Here is a 6,673-nt window from a genome sequence, read left to right as displayed (position 1 = left end):
TTACCCCTTACCCAAGCCTGAGTAGAACACAATGGGTTTCCATCACCTGAGTGAAGTCTGAACAAGATTGAGAAATTAATCTATTCTCATTATCAGCAATGTTCTCAGACACTGACTTACCTCAATAGAGAAAGAGGAGCTAGAAAGGGAAAAAACCTTGGGTCTTTTTTATAATTAGCTATTTAATAATCATTTCTCTCAGCTCTCAATGAGGTATTTAACTTTGAAGATTACCCAGTACCATCAGAATGGAAGGATAACTTGAGGCTGAAACTTAGCGAGAGAACAAGTTTTCATTGACTGAGCAGGATGTGCAACCCCCGGAATCTAGCTCACCGATTCCCGACGATTCATAGATCTGGGATTTCTCTGTTCATGATGGAGGAGCTCAGAAACCATTTCAGAGATAAACTGGTTGATGTCATCATCACAGAATGTTGGCAGCCTTTGCACAGCATCGATGATGATGGTGTCTAGAAAACCAGAAAGATACCAATGTGTGTCAATAACCAAACACTGAGGGAAAGGACTAAAGTGGACTAAGATACCATATCACGAGTGCAAGATGCTCAGGATAATCTGTTAGGCAGCCTGAGGTTTTCAGTCTTGGATTTACATAGCGGATACTTTTGTTGTGCAGCCATTCCCAACCCATGTGGGATTTATACTATATGCTTAAAGGTTTTGGACTTGCCGCAGCTGATGTCTGCAAGAGACTGAAAAGAGTTTTGGCCTCAGGGAGGAATATAAGTCTTGTTCTGAGGCCCACTGGCATGGGAAAAACTTTCCTTCATTCCTTTCTTTCTCTCTTCCTTCCTCCTTTCCTTACTTCTTCCATTATTCCCTTTCTTCCTTCCTTCCCTTCCCTCCTTCCTTCCTTCCTTCCTTTCTTCCCTTCTTTCCTTTTTTTTCTTCCTTCCCTCCTTTCCGTTCCTCTGTCTTCCTTTTCTCTTCTCTTTCTCTCCTTCTGTTTTCATGGATTGTTTCCCTTACTTCCAGCTGCTCAAAGCCTTTCATAACTCATTCCCCTTCCATGTCCCCAGTCTTCTTACCCCCCACACATACTCTTTGATCCAATTGATGGGAGTTGAGGCCTCAACCCCCCTCACAATGACCCTGGCCTTCTGGCTGTTCCATAAACAGGACGGCCCCTCTCTCAGCTCAAGACATGTTCCTTGAGCTTGGAGCACTCTGCTTCTACTCCCCCTCACCTCCCTAACATTCTTCCACTCTAAAAACCTCATCTTCCTAACTGCTGGTGACTAAAGCTGCCTTTTCCCAGGTAATTATCTCCTAGTCATGCTGTGTGTAGCTTGATATTTATTTCTATCTTTTTAGATTGTAAACTCCTTTAAGGCAGGCAGAGCCTTTTGCCTTTTCTATCTTTCTATCCCTTGCACTTGACACAATTCTTGGTATACAGAAGGGGCTTGATAAAGCCAAGAAGGGACCAGGAACATGTCCCTGTTGTCACGGACTGGATGTCAAGGTATCGTAGACTTCGGGTTATCAGGGATCTCAGAGCTCAGCTGAGACAGCTCTCATTTTATAGCACAGGAGCCTGAGACCCAGAGAAAGAGTCATGGCTGACCCCTCAGACTTTGTGATTCAGAGACACAGGTCTCCTGGTGAGTTCTCCAGAAAGACGCTCCATTTCTTGGTTCTAGGCATTTTCCCTGGCTTTCCTTCGCCAGGAGTGGAACATTTGTCCTCCTTGCCTCTGCCTCCTGGCTTCTTTAAGTCTCCACTAAAATTTCTTCTCTACTGGGAGCCTTTCCCAATATTCTTCCATGTTCTGTCTGAAGGTCAAGTGTGTCGTACTTCACTCCTCAGGCTTCTCAGGCAGCTTTGAGCTTTTAATTTCTCTGCTTTTGGCTCAAACCCCCACCACTTGTGTTCTGCCAATTTTAGTGACTACCTGAACCCCAATTCCACATAACATGTAAAAGTCGAATAAGTTTTTACAAAAGAATATTTCCTTCAGAGGTATACCACATATCACCATACAAATCCCTCCTTTTCTCACCCCACCCTACCCCCTTGTCCCTGGGATGGAACTCAGTTCCTCCATAGCATCAGTCCCATCAAGTTCTAAATCCTAAACCTCTACAAACCTGTGCCCTTGTCCCCTGGCTTCTTGTGGTGTTCCCACTGGACTGGGAACAACATCTGTCCTAGAATCCCCGCTCCAAGGTCGCCATGACGTGAGTGTCCAGGGCTGGGAACTGAACTGACTGTGATTAGAGATGAAAGGGGACCAAACAGATCCTGAAGTAAGCCTTGGGTCCTAAATGGGAGAGGGAGAGGTAGTTCTACCCTCATACCCAGGTAAGTGTATGGTGTTCATGCTTTGGGTGAACAAGACTTCACATCTTAGATGTGGCTGAAAAGAGAGAAAAAGTCTTTTTTTTGGTCCCATCTGCAGTCCTCTTCCCTGCCCAGATTTAGTGTCGAAAAGGAAAGGCTCCTTATTTCCCAGGAATATGCAAGTGAAGCAAAGATGTGATTAGATTGAGGGAGCTTGAGCAGGTCAGTCCTTTTGCTTCTTTGTAGACTTATCATTTCAGGGCTCCAAAGTCTCTGAGGAATGTTAATTAATAACCTCAAAGTTCCTTCTCCGGAGAGTAAATATGCTATTAAATCCTTCAGTTGACATGGAGAAAGGGCGAGTCATTCTCAGAAGCAGCAGTTTAGGAGACAACAGTCAGAAGGACTCCTGACTTCTTGGCGATAATATTGTCCTGAAGAATTAGCAGGTCACTCCTTAGCTCAAGAAGCTGCAGGGAGTCAGTTTTCCTTTCTAATAATGAGTTAAGGAGGTAGAACAATACTAGTAGAAACTCCTGAAAAAACAGCACCATCAACTGATCAACTGATTAGTATTTATTAAACACTTATTATATACCCGGCACTTGCCTCGGCCCTTGAGAAATAAATAAAAGGAAAGAAGTGAGGAATTTAGCCCCTGGTTCAAATTACATTTGCATGAGCCATTCTTCCATCTATGTTTGGTGAAGGATGGAGTTGGCGGGAGCTTAGAAGAAGAAAGAACCAGGTCCTCTGGCTTCCTGTTTAGAGAGAAAGCGTGTCAGTCTCTCTTCAGGCCCCTAAAGGGAGAGAAAGTGTTGACAAGTGCAGGAGCTGCCCCCCATCCTGTCTCTATCTTCAGTTTACTTCTACTGGAGACTTCAGGGAATCCCTCTTGGGCCAGATCTAGTGCCTTCATTTCCATTAGAAGAGGAGTCCGTTTTGTATGTTGTCTTGGACAGAGGCCGTCACCGATTGTCGTCTCCTGTGTCTTCCTACTGGACTCTGGTGGTTCTGGAGGAGAGAGGCTGACGACTTTGCGCTGTTCTTTAAATCCAATTCTCTTGCAGAGTCAAGCTATCACTCTCCTAAGGTCATTGGTCCTCTTTAAGAAAGAAGGCCAGGGGGCAGCTAGGGGGCGCAGGATTCCCAATGTGCACTGCAGTGTCCACCTGGGTCTGGCTATTTGTGGTTCACAGAGAGATATGATACCTTAGTCTCCTCTCCCTCACCCTTTCCCAGGGGAAACCTATTCCTACCAAGAGGCAAAGGGGGATATTAGTCACAACATAACATTCTCCCTCTCTTTATGTTGTTCGCTTCTATTTTATTTTCTTTCTCTTGTAAAGTCAAACTATCCCTCTCCTGTGCACTCTCCAGATTTCCTTTATTAGTGCCTTTCCTCGGTTTACCCCTGCTGCACCACATATACCTCTTATTTGTACATTTGTGGGTTATTTTTCTCATTAAACTGTAAGCTCTTTGAAGGCATGGTCTGTTTTTAGCTTTCTTTGTACCCTCAGCACTTAGAATAGTGCCTGGTACAAAGTAGGCACTTAATAAATGTTGGCTGCCTCCATGAATGACTTTAAATTCTCTGGTGAACAGAAGGGCAAGGGCTGTGAGAGAGGAGATAGGAGGAGTTGTGTGGAGAGAGATTTCCGGTAAAATGAGACAGGGAGTCACTTAGCGTTGCTCTGCTGAGGGTATGTCAGATAGGAATTGAAGAACAGGAAATGTGGCTTTGTCCGGTTCTGTTCTGCTGCACCTCAGTGGGAAAGGCCCGGACAGATGGTGCAAGCAATTTGGGGATGGGGCTTGGCAAGATACAAACAGCCCTCATCCGTATCACAGATCTCCCCTTCTGATCTTCTAAATTAGCTTGGGCTGGAAAAAATGTTTCACCCTCACTTTTTGTTGGCTTTGTCACCCAAGCATCAATTTGAGGCATTTATAAGTCATTTGGAGGGAATGTGGGGAGAGCTTTATATAATACTTCTTCTACTCTGCCATCTTGGTCTTTGATTTCATTTTTTAAAGTATTTTAAAACCTGCGCTGAACCTGTCTCTTGCTGTGACTCTGCCAATATTCGGAAGTCTGAAATGGCAGACTGTAACCTCTGGGGACCGCTACTCTTTCCCATTTTTCTTCTGAAAGATCCAGCTTCAAGTAACCAATTCCTGGTGCTTGTGACCCTCCCTTCACCCCCCACCTCAAAACTGGCTTCTTATCCTTTTGCTGTCTATAGGTAGAAATACACACCCACAAAAAGAAAAAAGATTAAAAAACATTGGCCAAAAAGAAACAAAAACAAACCCAAAACATTGGCCATTATGGATTCAAGATCAGTGCACTATTGGTCTTAATATCACTTTAACAAATGATGTCATTTCTTTGATTATTCCATGGCTTTTTATAAAATTGGACTATAGGGAGAGCATCAATACAATCTGTGACTTTCTTGAGCCATCTTTTAATCAATCTAATATAATCATAAGGTACATCTCTTTAGATTATTTCCCATAAAATAGATTTTACAAAATCCATTCCCTAATCCTTTCTCTTTTCTTGGGGGAGGATACCATCACATGACATAGTGATAAATCAGGGATTTGAGTGAGATTCATCTATACTTTTCCATTCTCCCACACTACAGGAATTTATCTGTTAATCCCTGAAAAAAAAGATCACACACCCTCTGGATGGGCAATCCTTAGAAGAAAATCAATTCAAAGCTGAGTGATTCAGGGCAAGTCACTTAATTCCAACTGCCTTGCAAAACAAAACCAAAAAATAGGAAAAGAAAATCACTTCAAAATGCGGGAGATCATCTTAACATTTCATCCACTCACTCCTCTCAACACTGGGACGGCTTCCCTTTTCTCATTACAAGACTCAGGTGACAAGCTCCCTTGTGAAAACTTTCTGATGCACCAAGTGAAGTTCTCTCCTAAGAGCACTTCACCTGGATCTCTCCTTTATATCCCATCTGATCTGTATCTTTGAAATAGCCCATTAACAGAATGCAAGTTCCATGAGGATAGGGATTGCTATTTTTTTAATCTTCCTAAAACCTAGCACAGTGCCTTCCACCCTGTTAGAGAGCGCTTTGTCCATATCCAAACCACTTGTCATATTCCAACTTTCTGTCTTTTCTAACTTTTGTGGAACATTTTTTCTGAGATCCTTATTCTCTAATATCCTTCCTTCTCACAATTTAAAGAATATTCTCCTTTGTCATTGCAGTTTAGAAAATTAAGATGTATTAGGGTGGGCTGTTTTGTTGGGGGGTTCTGCAAATGATGCCATAGTTTTCTATTCTATCCAATTTAATCATCAAAATCCCCTCGAGTTTATTTAATTCCTTTTTCCCAGGCTGACTTAGCTGTCCTAGCTCATCCTTTCAATTCCTCATGTAGCCTTTGAGCCAGCAGCCTCACTACTAGGTTTGTAATCCAGAGAGATCAGGACCTACGGGTGCAAAATATTCACAGCCTCCTTTTTCACGATGGCAAAATATTGGAAATTGAGGGGACGTCATCGATCAGAGAATGGCTAAACTGTGTTATGAATGTAATGGAATACCACTGTGCAAAAAAAATTGATGGCAGATTTCTGAAAAAGCTGGACTCATTATGAAATGATGTCAAGTGAAATAAATAGAAACAGGAAAACTTTGTACCCGGTGTCTATCAGCATCATCGTGTGATGATCAACTCTGAACTTCTCAGCTCTTCTCAGGAAAATGCTATCCATAAGCAGATAAAGAACTGATGAACTCAGAATGCAGATTGAAGCTTATTTTTTTTTTTTGAACTTATTCTTTCTCGTTTTTTTTCTTTTGATCTGTTTTTTTTTTTTTCTTTCACAATTGTGACCAATATGGAAATGTTTTATATGATAACACACGGATAAACTATTTCAAACCGATTACCATTTCAAAAGAGGGGAAGAGAGAGAGAAAAATTTGGAACTCACAATCTTGTAAAAATAAATGCTAAAAATTTTCTTGACATGTAACTGGAGGGAAAATAAAATACTATTCAAATATTTTTAAAAATGCAAATGAAACTTTAGAAAAATATCTTTTTATTTAAAAAATTCCTCATTTGTAGGTTCTACCTCCCACCCACCCCCAACTTTTCTGGTCTCAATTGCATTAATTCCTTGAGTCTACTTAATCCTCTGTGTTGACATATGGAGAGTCAAAGGGAAAGGGAGGAGCAGGAGTCTTGAGGTCTCTCTATACAAATTTTTGCATGGATGCTTTTCCAAGATACAAAGATGATCTCGGATTCTCTACATCTACACCAGGGAGGCTCTGAGGACTGGCTCAGTGATGAATGTATCTTTGGAAGTGCAGCT

The sequence above is a fragment of the Sminthopsis crassicaudata genome, chromosome 1 (genome assembly GCF_048593235.1).
Source record: "Sminthopsis crassicaudata isolate SCR6 chromosome 1, ASM4859323v1, whole genome shotgun sequence".
Taxonomy (NCBI): Eukaryota; Metazoa; Chordata; class Mammalia; order Dasyuromorphia; family Dasyuridae; genus Sminthopsis; species Sminthopsis crassicaudata.
The sequence above is the reverse complement of the archived record's forward strand: the minus strand, read 5'-3'. Positions refer to the sequence as shown.